The sequence below is a fragment of the Erithacus rubecula genome (genome assembly GCF_903797595.1).
Source record: "Erithacus rubecula genome assembly, chromosome: 1".
In the NCBI taxonomy this organism is placed as follows: Eukaryota; Metazoa; Chordata; class Aves; order Passeriformes; family Muscicapidae; genus Erithacus; species Erithacus rubecula.
In genome coordinates, this window is record NC_136658.1 from 32,532,546 (window position 1) to 32,548,613 (window position 16,068).

Below are 16,068 nucleotides of genomic sequence, written 5' to 3' on the forward strand. Positions count from 1 at the left end.
CTTTATAAAAGAAATACTTCTCAGTGTAAGGTAAGTATCTTCTTTATGATGGGTTGTTAGTTGCTTTTTAAACTGAAAAGGATTTAGATTAGATGATAGGGAAGAAGTCTGTACTGATTTGGGTGGTGAGGCACTGGCACAGGTTGCCTGGAAAAGCTGTGGGTGCTTCATCCCTGGAAGTTTTTAAGGCCAGGCTGGATGGGGCTTTGAGCAGCCTGTTCTACTGAAATATTTCCTTGCCTATGGCAGGAGGGCTGGAACCAGAAGATCTTTAAGGTCCCTTCCAACCCAGAACATTCTCTTGATTCTAATCCTTCTCAATATTGAGTACCAGGACATAGTTCATTTTATCATTCTTGATTGGGTTCAGCAACAATGTAAAATTCTGCAGTCTGCGGTTACAAAAATTTAAAAGCAAGGTGTACTAAACAGGCCCACAGGGACAGCAGAGGTTCTGACAGGCAGTGGGTACTAGCTCTGTCCTTGAATTTACATAATTCTCTTCTTATTCTTTTGTTAAACAGCTCAGCCACGTTTAAGGATCAGAAAAGTAAGACAGTAATTATGTTTTGAAAGTAAAGAAAGAGCAATGTTAAGTGGTAAGTTTTAGTTACTGGACAGAAACTCTTAAGTTTCAATGTTTCAAACTGCATTGGATTAAAGAGTTCTTAAATTCATGCCATTACTCAAAATCTTTATACACTTAGGATTGTCATAAAATAACCCAACAAGAGGAGAAATACCTGCAGCATAATGGAAATAATTGCTGCAAAAGAAATGTTGACTATCTTGAGTAACTGCTGTACTATGTCTTGTCTGTGCATTCTCCATAAATATTATATTTCAGATAAAATTGCATCCATTATGTCTAATAAGTGACTATATGAGATGAGTTTAATGTTCTGGAAATGAAGCATCATTGGTTCTAGAATAAAGGAACTCAGTCCAGCTTGTGAGCAGGGGCAGAGCTGGGTTAGATCTGAGCTTTCACCTCCAAGCTATTTTCAAGAAAATTAGAAGTGTGGTCATCTATTTTCTACTTGAATCCTTTCATAATGAAAACTCAGGGAGTTTTACTAAATGGACTTTTTCACAAAGCCATCTGGTTCCCATAGAAATTTTTGTCTGCCAAATGAAACCTCTAGCTTCAAAACCATAGGAATTCAGAAAAAGTCCAAATTATTTTCATTTGAAAGTGCTTTTGTGTTATCTTATGTGTTAGAAAGTTGGGCAATCTCATATCAACACTTTCTGCTTCTTGAATTGTGGTCACTTTTCCTAGCATGTCCTGTAAACAGGAGCCCATAAGATGCTTCATTTCTTCTCAGCGTGGAGTAGCAGTGTAGGAGCACAGCAGAACTATTTTCCAAATGTCAGTACTTTCAGTTGACTGTCAGAAATATAGTTATTTTAGGAGAAATTAGGGAGAGAAATCAATGCTGGTAAACGTGCCCTTATGAAAAAGGGATGCAGATTACCCTCATCAGGAAATTAATTTATGCTTTGTAAGTTGCATTGCATTTCTATATATGCTCTGACAGAGATTTTTCTGTGATGTTTCAAAATAAGTCTGTAGGTGCCATAGAGAGGCATCTGAAGATGCTGAGGAAGTAAACAAAGATAAATAAAGATAGAGATAAATATTTTATATATTTATTTATACTTCCTTCCACCCAAATTCAGGTGACTTAAAGCCAATGTGCCTGCTAGTGTGCCTACTAATACTATATATTATAGTATATATAAAAATTTTATAAGTACGCTGTATATGGTATAAAATATATATAAATGTAAAAATACAATTATGTTTAATATTCTCTCATTGGCAAAATATTCTCTCATTTGGCAATACCAATACACTCAGTAGGAAAGGCTTGGCACAGAAAGGCTTTAGGCTGTCCAAATCTGGGTCCAAACACAGTAACCAACTGGTTGATATTTCTCTTTTGTGTGAATAAAGGTCCAGGTGTGATACTGTGCTGTGTGTTGAGTCTTATGGTAAGAGACTGAAAGGAAACATTTGCAGAAAAGTCAGTGTTTACCACTGGTGTTATTGCTCTGCCTCTTACAATAAAGTTGTAACTTCTGTGGAGAAATTGGAGAATATTGCATTGCCACATGGGTAGATTCCCTCTGACAGTCTACCTGCAGTCTCCCATTCTTGTATTTTGCCTTTGAAATCTCTCAGTGTATTTATCACTCTGCCAAGAGCGGCTGAACAAGAGTCCAACATACTTCTCAGCTTCTTTTACCACTTCCAAGGGAAGTTGTATCTTGTCTCCTTTAGCATTTCTAGGTCTGGAAAACAACAAGGTGAGAGCTGTTGATGCTGAGACCTTAACAGCATCCATTCAGTCACAAGTGGTTCAGTTCACAAAGTTGTCCTAGTAAGTTTTTTAAGAAAACATTACTACTAATGGAATTGAAAACAATGACTGCTGATTGTTGTTTACACTTGTACTGCATTCTCTCCTAAGTCTCTTTATGTTGTTTCTAAGTTTGAAAACTGAGTCATATTTAAATTGCTTACATCAGGATAGTAAATAAAATGGCAATTACCGAGCAATCTGCTTTCTAACACATTTAAGTGATTTATGGCTGCAGTAGACAATTCATTGAAATTCTGCATGTGAAATTTAAAATATAATGTCTGGAAAACTGCGTACGAGCTCAAAGAAAGGTCTGAAACTTCCAAATAATTAGTGGCTACCAACAAGAAAGTTGTAGCTAGTGTTAAAAAATAAAAATGTAGATAAATATATTCAAAATTAAAATAGGTTTTTGGATATTTAATAGTTTTGTATTCAAACTCTGTAGAGGAAAGAATGCAGTGTTTTCCATTCCTATTTCCAGAGAAAATGGGAGCACATCCAGTTTTAGAGCTGGCCACAGCGGAACACGAATGACAAATTTTCCACTGAGCTGTGGAAACAAGGGAACTTAGAGCATGGAGCAGGCAGAGGGCTGGGACTGCAGAGGGCAAGGGCTGCAAAACCCCTTTGCCTCTTTTGCTTGTTCCAGAGCCTTAAAAAAAGCCATGAAGCAATTGCCTCCAGCTTTGTTGAAGGATCAATGTTCCTCAGCTGTTGGAAGGGGCAGGCCTGGCTCTCTGAGGCTCTCCCTTCCTTCTCCATCCCAGCTCTGCCCCTTCTCTCTTTTCCCCTCCTTTCCATTGCAGAAGTGGCCTGGTCTTTTATCCCTGGGCAGAAAAGATCACTTTTTCCTGTACTTCAGAGGAATCTTGGAACTTTGTTTGTAAGGCATGAGTCACCACTCTTCCAATGTGATTATCATAAAGGAGAGATCTGTGAGAGGTTTTTTGCAAGCCCAAAGAGGTGCTTTCACATCTTTTCCTTGTTTCCCCACAGATTTTCACTCTCAGTTCATGATCTGTTGTGACAATGACAGCAGAAGAGGGCCTCTTGACCTCGCGATTAAAGCATAAGATTGACAACCAGGCATCGTGGGTTCTGCTTAACTCTACCACTTGTATTTGCATTGCTTATCAAGGTTTTGGGTTGCTTTTGTTTGGTTTTTTTTATTATTTTTCCTTCAGGTTATTCTACTGTTATGGTATTGCAGATCACTTTGGTCCTTTATATGGCATTGTTTGTAAAGCACGTGTGATGTAGCAAGGACTAATGGAGCATGATTATAAGATGATTGTGAAATTTGATGAGAAGCCTGTTCAGCACTTCCCATTCCCCAAAGCATCCCTGCTGAGCTCACTGGGTCTTGAAGTCAAGGGGTCTTCTAGTGAGTAATGTGCAAAAGCAGGCTCTTTGACTGTGGCTTAATTCTAAAATACATTTTGTGACTTCAGTGGAAGCTGTGCATGTGCAGCGATGGTTGTATCAGTCCATTTTCATTTGTAAAGTACTCAGAGAACTGCTGGGCAGCCAGGCTTTTATTTGATCTTTAATATGCACTACGTGAGTGAGCTGATTTTTAGCTTGTCTTTGAGCCTAAATAATGGTTGTGAGCACCATGGTTGGCAATGTATTTTGGTGACAAGTGTCCTGCATTAAGTACAAGAATAATTCATGATTTTAAGCAGTTTCATTAATGTTCATGCATTCAGTTCTTGTGTGCAACTTCTGAAATCCCTCTATAACTTCAGATGATACAGGACCCATAAACCTTTGTATTTCATGTGACCTGGGGTCCTAAGTCCCCTGGCTTACATGATAGTACAGTCTGTCTTTTTTCCAAGCAGAAAATTAACAAAGTCTGGAAACACAATTAATTGTTCCATACAGAGATGAATTTCAATTACAAAAGCTGAGATTTCATTTCATTTCTATATCAAGACTGCAATGTATTATTAAAAATGACATAACTTAGTTTATAAACAGTTTTTTAAATAATTCATAAGCAAACATAATTGTAAAAGTTTTATTCATAGGTCTCTTCAGTTGTTTAGTACTTGAAGCCAGATTTTTTGAGTGCCTTCTTCAGTAGAGGTTGCCATATGATATTTGCATTCAAAGAATTACACAAGGAATGTTTCTCTTTAGAAAACTGAATATTTTCAATAGGTCTAATGCCAAAGGCATGCTGCTTTTTATAGTGGCCATGATATTTCACTATTCTGAGGCAGCTGTTTTCACATTTCCAATTTTTAATTTCTCTTGTTTTTCTTTTCACTATAACCAGATCTGTAAACTTCTGGGGTTTGTAAATCTTGCTTGGGGCTAAATATATATCCCTGTAATGTATTTTACCTTAAATTATTGATATGTATGTTCAATTGTAACTTTATCTTAATGCAGTTTTTGTCTGGGAATTATTATTTAATGCTATTTAAGAAGTCCTCAATTGTTTTTGTGTAAGAAATTTAGATATTAAATAGTAAGATAAATTTCTAGAGTATTCATTGTATTCTTACTGACTGGGGGAGATTTACTTCTTCGTGTCTGTGATAAAGATTGCTGGGACTTGTGAAGTTCTCATTTATGAAACACTATTTTATTGAATTTCAGATTAATTTTTTGCACTGCTGCAGTCTCTGGAAGGCCCACTTACAGCTGGCAGTAAGGCTTGTGAAACCACAGTAATTCTGGGTGTTGTTGGCAGCTGACAGAAAGCAGTAAATAGGCAAAGGCAGCCCAGTATCCCAAGGGAGCAGTCAGATTTTCTAAGCATTAGGGAATCTCTGAAAGGAAGTATGAGGTCAATATCAGACACACAGTGCCACGGGCCAGATAGGGGTAGGGAGGTCCTCCAGATAGTGCATGAAGTGTCCAGGGGAGTGTCAAAGCCCTGCTTGTGTTGGTTAGTTAGTGCTGGGGTAGGTGGTGCAGTGGGGAGTTCGGGCTGGCCACCAGCACACTGCTGCTGCTCTTGTGCCATGGTCCAGGGGAACCTGCTTCTGTCGAGGGCATAGGGTGGCAGAGGATCCTACACCACAGGAATGCCATAAGGGGACAGATGTGACAAAATGTGGCAAAAGATATCACCTAGTAAACTCCTCCAAGTCAGTGACAGTCTTTGGCAAAGCCCATGGGCACACAAGGAGGGTTACATGACCAGATGGGAGACGTGGACACACTCATGTGGGAGTAATCCTTTCCTAGTTCTGATGCCCTCTCTCTGCTTTCCTTGGCTTTTTTCCTCTAGGCAAATCAATCTGATTTCTTCTTACTTTATAAAAACATTGGATCTTTCAAATCAAAATTGTGAAGATTTTCCTTGCAGCATACAAACACCTTACAGGCACGGCTCAGTGTTGTGGTTTGACATGGCTTGGGTTTTAGTTTTGATTTTTTGTAATAACAGTGAAAAGGTTAAATTTCCAGCAAGTCAACAAATGTAAATATGAGTTAAATTACCCTGACACCATCCCATTCCAGTGTTACTGCTGGCATTAAGTCCAGCCTTGCATCTCATCATCATACAGAGCTGATGTACAGATTTACATGTTTGGAGATATGCCAGGAGACTGTGAGGATTTCTTGATGGTGCTCTTGTCATCAGTGGCTTGTCATGTGTTCGTTGCCGGAGAGTTCTTTAAAAGATTAATATAAAATTGCAATAAATAAATAAGCAACATTAATGCATAGCATGTAATTATTGCTTAGACTTTTAATAAGTAAAATTAACTCTAGATTTTCCTATTAAGTAATCTAAAATTATTTATATTATATTAAATGCATTCACCCTTATTTCTGTCTAGACTATGAATATTTAATACACAGTAATCAGTATAAAGTTCAAAGCTGGTCGTTTTACTTGAGCCTACAGCACTAGCAATCAATAGGAGTGAGATAAGAAAATACAAAACTAGTACTTCCCATATCTCAAATTATTTATACAAAAGATGTCTAGAAAATTGCTTTATCTATTATTTGTACTACGTTTCAATTAATCTGTCCAAATAATTAAAATGCAGCTTCTAATAACAGGATGGTGATGAAAAGCAAATGAAAAAATATGATGTGTTCATGAGTACAAGAAAAAGAAAAATACAATAGATTAAATTATTTCATGTAGGTTTTGTTTGAAAATAATTGAGACAGTTATTTTTTTTTCTGAATCTTTCAGTTTCACCAGCAGGCTTATCTTCCTAGAGGATATTCTTTGTTACAGTATTACAAAGCACAAAGGTTTTTATCTTAAACATTTTTCAGATTATAGCCTTTTTTATGCTTCCCTTCAAATTTTAGTTTGATTAGTCAAGATATTTACCTGAGTTAAAACTCAGAAATTTGAGAGAAAAGTTTGGAGAAACTGATTTTGATCCTTAGCAAAAGGAAAACCTTTTCTACAGGTTGTTTTGAAGTCAGCATTAATTGAGACAAAATAGAGACAAAGCAAGAAAACAAGTATGTCATTTTGGCAATTATTATATTTAAAATTAAATTAATATCTTTTTAACTGTTATTGCCAATCCAGAAAAGAGTCCTTTTGGGCCTAATTAATCTGTCTCCTAGGGAATGCTTTATGAATGGAGTGGCTTTTGTTAGCTGCAGATCTGTGCTTCACTGTGTCAACAGCTGCTTTTGGACCACTACCAAAAATGTATTTCTTAAGCCAAGCTTTCACCCACTGATGGCCAGAGGGATTTCCTGGAGAGAAGCAGCCATTAGTTGTAGTTAAGGGCTCAGGCTACAAGCCCCCCCAGCAGGCTCTCAGCTTTTTGCAAGGTCAAGTTCTCCATGACCAGGGACAGGAGCTGCAGTGCTTGGTTGTCTCAGTGCAGTTGTGAAAAAAAAGCATTTTCTTGTCATGTTGCAGTAAGAAACAACTATCAATTTGAGAATGAGACTCTAACAGAAAGTCAGCTCCTTGTTTGCCTTATGCAATAAAAGCACAATAAGCTTTTGGTTGGACAAAAGACCTTTGCAAACAAATGTTGGCCATAGTTTAGGCATTAACTCAAAAACATGGCTTTGCTATTTGGCATTTTAAGCACAGTCAAGCCATTTTACCATTATGAACATTCATTGGTTGGTCTAAAAGTCAGAAAATACTCCCTGGACCAGTATCTAGGGTATGTGTAGGCATAGAACCTTCTCCTATAGACATGGACTTGCCCCTCAGTCATCTTAGTGGCAGAAGTGGGTCTCTTTAGTTCAGTTTGTATGACTCGGGCTATAATCTTTTCCTAAAAACAAAATAATAACTTACTAAGATTCCAGTTGTAAACTGATATTTACCTTAGGGGAAAAACAAATAAAAAAAACTCCAAACACACAAGGGAAAAAAAGAACCCTGATCACAAACCAGCGTTCTACAGTTATTTTTTCTTCACATTCAATTATTTTGGTCTCTGTATTCAGTATGTTCCTCCTTGGCACAAATTTGTGTTTTCTGAGTTTCTGTTCAATCACTAACCTATTGTTCTTTTTCAACAATTGCTTCTCAGAGTGCAATGGATTTAAGAAGAAGGCACAAAATCATGACCTAAAAAAATAACTTCATTCTAAAGGACACTTTGATCTTTTTTAAACCATGGTGCTTTACAAAATTCAATTAACTTTCCTGGTGTGATTCCCTTTAGCCAAAAGTAAGCAAAGAGTACAAAGTAATAATTTTATTTATTGAACAAATGCTGACTAATTCACTGGTTGTTTCTCTTGCTTGTACCAGCACTTGCTAATATTAGGGTTATGGATGTTTGGGTTACAGTGGATGTTTACTTGATTTTAAGTGAATATTTTGTACAACTTTGGTTTCATAATTTTATAAAAGAATTTACATGGCAGAGCATACTTGAATTGATGTTCCGTATATAAACTCTATCAGTATTAGCTTGGTGATTAATTTGAAAAGGAGTTTGTTACTGCTTATCAAGAGGAGATCAATATCATATCACATGTTATCAGAACTTTGCATCTAGATGCCGTTTGGCTGTTCTTGTCTTTATTTTCTTCTTCTTCTCTCTTCAGTTTTCATTTCCATCTCTTTTAGATTGTGTCCTGATTTTCATAAAAGAGTGGATTTACAGGATAGTGTTTATTGTATTGAGTTAAGCCTATCTGCTCTATTTAAATCAGGAGGAATAAATCATCTGAGTTCTTTAATGGGCCTATTATAAATACTATGGCTTTTCTCAGCTCATCCTTGAGGTAAAGCTGCTCTTAATCTAGTATCTTTGAATAAGGCTTGATTCTTCTCTGTTTAATTGAGAGTAGAATCAAACAAAATGGCAAAATTGCCAAGAATTTGACAGCATGAATTGCCTTGGCTTTTAGAAATCTTGCCTTAGGTATAACTGCTCCCTGGGTATTCAAATCTTCGGTTCAACAGTAAATTAATTTTCTTGTTCTGTGACCTATACTGCTGCATCTTATTTCAACCCAGGCTCTATTTTACCCTTCCTATCATTGCATCTAAAATGTTCTATTTTATTCTTCTTGTGTTGGGACTCAGTTGTTTAAACATCAGTGAATTCTTGACCAAAATGTTTATGCAATGTGCTTTCTCCATGCATAATTTTACTTCCTGATTTCAAGTCAAGACCTCTCTTCAGTCCTGTGGTCTAATCAAGAACTGATTTCTCTTTAGCAATCCTCTAGCTATGCAAATTAGCAATTTTATTTTATGCTCTCAGATATCCTCCTTGATGAATTGTTTCTTTTTATTGTCTCTGTCCTTACATCTAACTCATTCAACTCCTTCATTACTCTTGTTTTATTTGTTTTCCCCGCAGTCTTCTAAAAGGGTTATGTTTTGCCTTTTATATTATTGCTTCTAATGAGACAGTAGAAACTGATTGATAACCTTTCCATGGATTAGGTTTTATTAGGTTTTATTAGAAAATGTCAGTTGTGCAGAATCACTTTTTGAAAACTCTATATGACAACTGAAAAATAGGAAAATTGCATTTACATGTGGGAGTCAGAGTTTGCAGCTCCCAATTTCCTTATTTCCATACTATCTCTTTCTACTCAGAGTAGTCACTTCCTGCAGACCAGTCAATTCAAATGCCTTCAGCAGTTTCAGGGTCAAGCCTGACACTGGAAAAGCATTTCTTTTTCTTCAGTAGTTTAGTTTTAGTTCCAATTTGAGAGAATCTTGCCTCCAAAATTCAGATCTTATTTGAAGATGTGTGTTTCTGGCTCTTCAAACCTCGCTGTCCTGGCACTGTATCCAGCTGTAACATGGATGGATCAGAGCTCAGTGGCTCGTTCTCCCTCCAGTGCACTGAGTGTGCATTGTGCTAGGTGTTAATGCAAAGCCCTTTGACAAAGGCATGGTGGTTTCCATCCCATATTTTCTCCATATCTGGTCTCAGAGTATATGTTTGTATTCTCTGTGCCTCAGTCCTCACTCACCCACAGATTAACTTTCTTCTGCTCTGTTCTCTCTGCCTCCTATTCAATACCCTCTGCTTCAACTTCTGTTTGTTTTTCCTGATTTGGCCCAGTCCTTTATTATGATTGTGATTTAACATTCTTAAACTTCTTTCCTCTGCTATGTGTATTGCTTCTTCTGTTAGGATGTTACCCAACAAACCACATGTGTTTTCAAAGGTCCTCCTAATGACAGGCAAACCTGAATCTCCTCTGGGCACATCAACATGGAAGTCATTAATTCAGAAGAGTGCTGCTGTGGCAGAAGGATGGACCAGCTGAACTGTTTATTCCAGCTCTCTTCTGTTTGTGCCCAAGGTCTGTGGCCCCAGCGTGTGACTGGCTTTTCTTCATGATATACAGAGTATCATCAGTTTTGTTTCTGAACCTACAAACTCAAAGGTCTACTTAAAACTAATTTCATTCAAGCTGAATTTGAACTTTTCAACATCTCTATGTAGAGCTTGCACCTTTTCTGATATAACCTCTCCAGGGCTGACCAAGTTTCCCAAGTGCTTTGTCTGCACACCACTATAGGTGTTTAATGGTGTGGTTTAAATGTATCAAAAAATGGGGTCAGGCATTGAACCAAATACCAAAATTTGTCTTAATTCTGTATAAACAAATGGTGTAGAGCCATTCACAGCCCCTGAGATCTCACACCTGTAGTCACCCTGCCTGTGATGGAGGAAGGATGAGCAAAGCCAGGGCAACAGGAGCATCGTGGGATGACTTTGGTGAGTCACAGGTTGTAGTACCTCCTATGATTAAAATAATAATAATAATAGTAATAATAATAATAATAATAATACATGTGAAAATAAGCATTATTTTATTATAAAGGTTACTTCAGTTGAAATTGCATAGTACCTGTGTGTGCCTCATGTTCATATTGTACAATCCACATAGAATGTGCCTGGGGACAGATTTACTCATACAAGCTCAGCAGGTGCAAGCAGTGCAAAGTGAAAGATATTATTGTCCTCAGTCCTCCTCCAGATTTGTTCTGGTCTTAACTTTATAGCTGAGGCTCAGCTGGAGTCTTAATGATTGGCATCTGTCACTTGTGTTGACACAACATGTCTCACAAGTGTTATTAGTCATTGTGTTCCCAGCATGGACTTTCTTCTGCTGTAGACCACAAGTCTGGCTTGCACTCAAACTCTGTCCTGCTGATTTTTTGCCTTTTACAGCACAGAGAATATAAGACATAACAAGGAAAAGCAAGTAGCAAGTTAATAAGGATTCACATCGATTTTCATAGCAGTTTTTAATGACTGTGTTCCCTGCTTCATCTAGATCCTGTTCAGTTCACTCTCTTCTCTGTGGCTGTTGCTCTGTAGTGCATCAGTGCATCTCATTTTGCAGCCCCAACTGATGTTTATTTTATTCTTTTGAGACTCTCACAAATGTAGGAATTGTTTTAGAGAGGGGATATATGGTTTGTTTCTGAGATGAGTTAGATTTTTCTCAGAAACAGCCAAGACTTCATTTCTGCTCAACTACCTAAACCCACTAAACTTTCTTTTGCTTGTTCAAAACTCAGACTTTTTCTTGCTACTTGTTAGCATTGGGTGGGTCATAGTCTCCTGACAAGACACAAATTCTACTGCTCAGAAATCAGATCCAGATGCATGATGAAAGCATTTATCTTTTCAGCTGTGGTGGGACAAGAGACCAGAGACTCTAGCCCTTCTTCCACTCCCCTGGCCTTCAGCATCACCAGGATCATGGTATCACTCTGAACAGGGTCAATTCACCGCTTTTCTTATCTGAGATCAGGTTTTAAAGTGTTATACAGCCTCAAGAAGGTGGCACAGCAGTTACACTAAGAAATATGACCAGTGACATCATTCACAAAGTTACTCTTTGGGGAAATAATCCATTCTGGACGAGTTGTGCTGTATGTCTGAATATGTGTTTGTTAGGCTGTTATATTGAGATGTGTTTGTTTATCAGAAAGGAAATTTGTTTAAGCAGGGAGGAGGGTGGAGGTTTATTCTGCACTGTGGAGTTTTATCCACTGCAAGTCTGGGGTGTGTTTTAACAACTCTGAACATTAACACTGAGATTGTTCTTTTAAAAAACCTGCCTGTGCTTTCTGCAGTCTGCCACTCAGGTAACCTGCGCTGTGTGAGTGCTCAGTGAGCCTCACAGAGGGAGATTGCCCAGCCCATAGGGAGCAGCTGAGCAGCCCAAACCCAAAGGAAACATCATCTGTTTCATCTGCTGGGAGCAGTGGGTGCACCACAGCAGCAGGATGTAGCAGCAGGATGCAGGTACATGCTGTTTTGGCAGCCAGAGCAATAGTCAAGGCAAAGGAACCCTAAGGTGGCAATGTTTCACTGACTCACCTGTCTCAGTGACACTGCAAAAAAAGAAAAGTGAGGATGGTGGGCTGGAGGTGAGCCTGTTAACTCTACTGTCAGGATGATAATAAAACTTTAACTAAGTCAGCAGAAGCAATTTAGATGCAAAAAGGGGTTAGAACTCATTACTAGCTCCCCAAGGAGTCCTGCCCCTGATCCAGCTATCTCCTCTGGAAACTTACAGAGCCTTGTGAACAGCAGTGATAACTGGAAAACAGTTCAAGATGTTGTCAGGAACTTTTTTTTTTTTTTTTTTCCTGCCAGTACACAAAAGATTTCCCTTGCAGCTTTACACTTGGGCTGGCAGTAGCTGTTCATACTCAGCTCTCTTCTGGCAGTAGGAAAACCTGCCTATATTGGTCAGGGAATTCACATTTCCAGTCTAAAGTTAATGCCAGTCAATATTAGAGCATGTTAGAACTAGAAATCAAGGAATTACAGAGGAGACCGTGGTATGGCTTGAATATATAACTGCTTTGGCATGAGCAATTTTTAACTGAGGCAAAATCACCCTGCTCTTAGTACCTGTCTCCATACAGAGCAGAAAAGCCCAGCAACAGTGTATTGAAGGGCACTTAGTTCCAACACAATTTAATGCTGTTTATATGGAAGGAAAATACATAACTTCAAAATGTTTGAACAGCATTCTGTTATAGATAATGGATTTAGTTCATAATGTAGATGTTTTTCTATTAAGAAGGGTGAAATGAAACATAATGTGAAGAGAAACATAAAAGAAAAATACTAAGGTTGCACAAGGTCATGGCTGGCAGATGTTATGACATGTGTCTGTGCATTTGTTCATGCTTCTTTATTTAGTTACATGGAATGAAGTCCCTTCCTGTCAGAGAAGGGCCCCAGGGTCCTGATATCATGTAGCAGTCATGCCAAGGAGCCAGAAAATTTGGGGCAAGTGTGGAAGAGGTTTTTGGGGAAGAATTCTGCAAAATTCTTTGCTGTTTTTAAATTACACAAAGCACCTGTCAATGTAGGGAGTATGAAAAGATCACCTTAATACAGGCAGGGTTTGCTTATGTGTTTTTTATTTCAGGAGCAGGACATGTATCCATCTCTCTTCACTTCTGTGCCGCTGTGTAGGAAATCTGTGGGTTTGTAGTCCTGGTCTTCATTATGGGGACACACACGTAAAAGAGAGAAGCAGCACAGGGACATGTAATGCAGGAACTCAGGCCATATTGCTGTTTTGTAGTACTTTGTTACCTGGTTAGTTCTTTGCTGACACCTTTATTGTACCTGGAACTTGCATGTGGCCCTTGAAGGCAATGTGTCCCTTGTGTGTTTGCAAGGTGAGATTAGGGTGTGAGATACAGAGGCAGAAAGACATTGGAGGGAATTGCCTGTGATTTATGTTTATCAGAGTTCAGAAGATGAGAAAGTTGAAAGAGAACATGTACACTGGACAATTATGGTTGTTTTTTCAGTTATTCCATTTCCATAAAGAATAAGCAGTGATAATTCAGCAGCCATTTTCTGCACACAAGCAATACATTCATTCATCTGAGACCCCAAACAGCTGAATAACACTTCTAAGGTTCTTGGAAGTATTTTTACCACTATTATTAGAGGTTTCCATTGGATTTAATAATGTATGATTTTGCTAATGCTCACATAACATATATCTTCAAGACCTAATCTTACTAACAATAAATTACTTGTACTTCAGTACCTAGATTATGAAAGTTTTTGCTCATGTTACTTTTCTAGTCCATGTGAATTCAGAAAATTATCTGAGCAATGGAGGCATTAGATATTCTGATCAGAGGTTCAAAAAATGTCCTCATTTTCTTCTGTATCACTGTATGTTTCTTTGTCTTTCTTGATGTGCCAAATGAACTGAAGGAATTAAAATTACTATATACATGAGATCGGAAATGGACCTACATTAATCATCAACCATCAATAATTCAAAATAATTGTTCTGACATAAAATAAGTAGAGTCAGAAATTATCTTGCCATATTGCAATTTACAGTAGGAAGTATTTTTTGGTGCTGATTTTCAAACTACTTGAAAAAATCAGGCTTTCAACAGAGCATGAAGTGTTCTTTGTCTACAAGGTGTAATTTTCTGTGCTGTATTTTCCTAGTTTATTTTTATTAGTTTGGGACAATGTGATTTGTTTGATTTATGACTGACATCTGTCTTCAGTTGGTTTTGCTCAGTATTTCAGTGCTCTCTATCAAAAACCTGACTGGAAATGGTACTATTTAATCATGTATATGCTATGTTAGAAGAGAAAAGGGAGATTCATCATAAATAGAGAAAAAGCAACTGAAACCAAATGCCAAATATACCAAGATCAAATATTTTTTCAAGAATGTAATGCACAGTTCTGACTGAAGATTGTGACTCCCAGAGACCAAACAAAAAGCATTTTGTTTCTTTCCATTGCATAGTTACTATGGTTGGGCAGAGCATGTGTTAGAAAAAGGTGGTTTTTTGATGAGTATCTTAAAGGAGGTGGGAGAGGAGGTGTTGGGGCATGTTGAATTAACTAAATAATTGTTTCAAGATTAATCAAGTACTCCAGAATTATGCAACCCATCTAGAGCAGCAACACACCATGTTGCCTTTGTAGAAAGAATAAAGACCTGAGTGCAAATAAATTACTTTGAAAAAAAGTAGATGGAGATTGATCCTGGAATTGTGACAGAATTAATTTAACAACAGAAGGGAAAAAATAAATCTGAAAAATGAAACTGAAGTTGGTTCAAAACCAAAATTATGCTTACAGAAATAAATCCAAGCAACCTAGAAAAGCTTCTAGAGATAGTAATCACAATTTCTTTAAAAGCAGGGAGGAGCACTGCAGTGGTACTTTTTTTTTCCTATAATATCTTAAAAAAAGAAAAAATAGTGGAATATTTATTGTTCATTATTCATTTTCCATATGTGAAAGAAAGATAATAGCATCCCAGCAGAATCAATAAGAAACAGAAGAATGGTAAAAGGTTATACACTCCAAAACTAAGGAAATTTTATCCTTATAAATCTAAGTAATTAAACCATTTAGGGATATTTTTTAAAATCAGAAATACATGTCTTGGAAAGATGAATAAATCTGTCAGTGTCCCAGCTAAATCTTTGGTATGTACATGATCAAGAGCTTGGGTATACAGGTATGGAAGAGGACCAAGTCTCTGGACATGAGAGATAGAAGGAAGTAAATAGTGAGGGCTTTTAGGTTATACAAGACATCTCAACAACAAAACATTTGGTGCATTAGTGAAAATATTTTACACAAATGTAGGGAAGCATTTGAATTGGTACAGGATTGAATAATAGGGGAATACTTAGGAATAGGAAAAATTATATTTGCAAGAAGAGTAATATGGAATGAATGGCTGTCATTCCATAAACACTGTGAAGGAAAAAGTGGCTTTATCATGTTCTCTAGACATTTATTTAGTTCATTTTCAAACGTGGCAGAATGAAGGAGGAAGGGTATAATTTATATCTCTGATACACACAAAACAGCAACAGGAATTGTCATCTCAGATGAGACCTGTATTCTCATCTTCTAAGTACCAGTATGATGTGCAGAATGAATCTGGTGACAGTAATTCCTTACAACCAGATAATAGTGCACCAAGTTAATTTTTTATGATAACCAATTATAAAGCTAACTATTGTTTTTGTCAGCAGCTCATTTAGTAATTGTGGCCATTTATCTTCCACTCACTTTGCAGCCTGTTTAGAGGTTGATATGAAGGAAAGGTCTTGGACACTGAATGTGGGAAGGCTTTGGGCTTTTTTGGAGGAATATTGTAATAACACCAAAGGCATAAGTGCAGTAAAGAAAATTAATAATTTTCTTTCAAGGCTAATTTAAAGGTAGTAGGTAAAACTCCTTATAAAAGAAGCTGTAGTTAATCTTCAGTT

The 16,068-nt window shown here is 37.3% G+C and overlaps 1 protein-coding gene across 12 annotated transcripts in view; it reads left to right on the forward strand.

Annotated features, from left to right (window-relative positions):
• Positions 1-16,068, forward strand: part of DLG2 (discs large MAGUK scaffold protein 2) — a 966,889-nt gene that overhangs the window by 785,090 nt on the left and 165,731 nt on the right. The window lies entirely within an intron of this gene.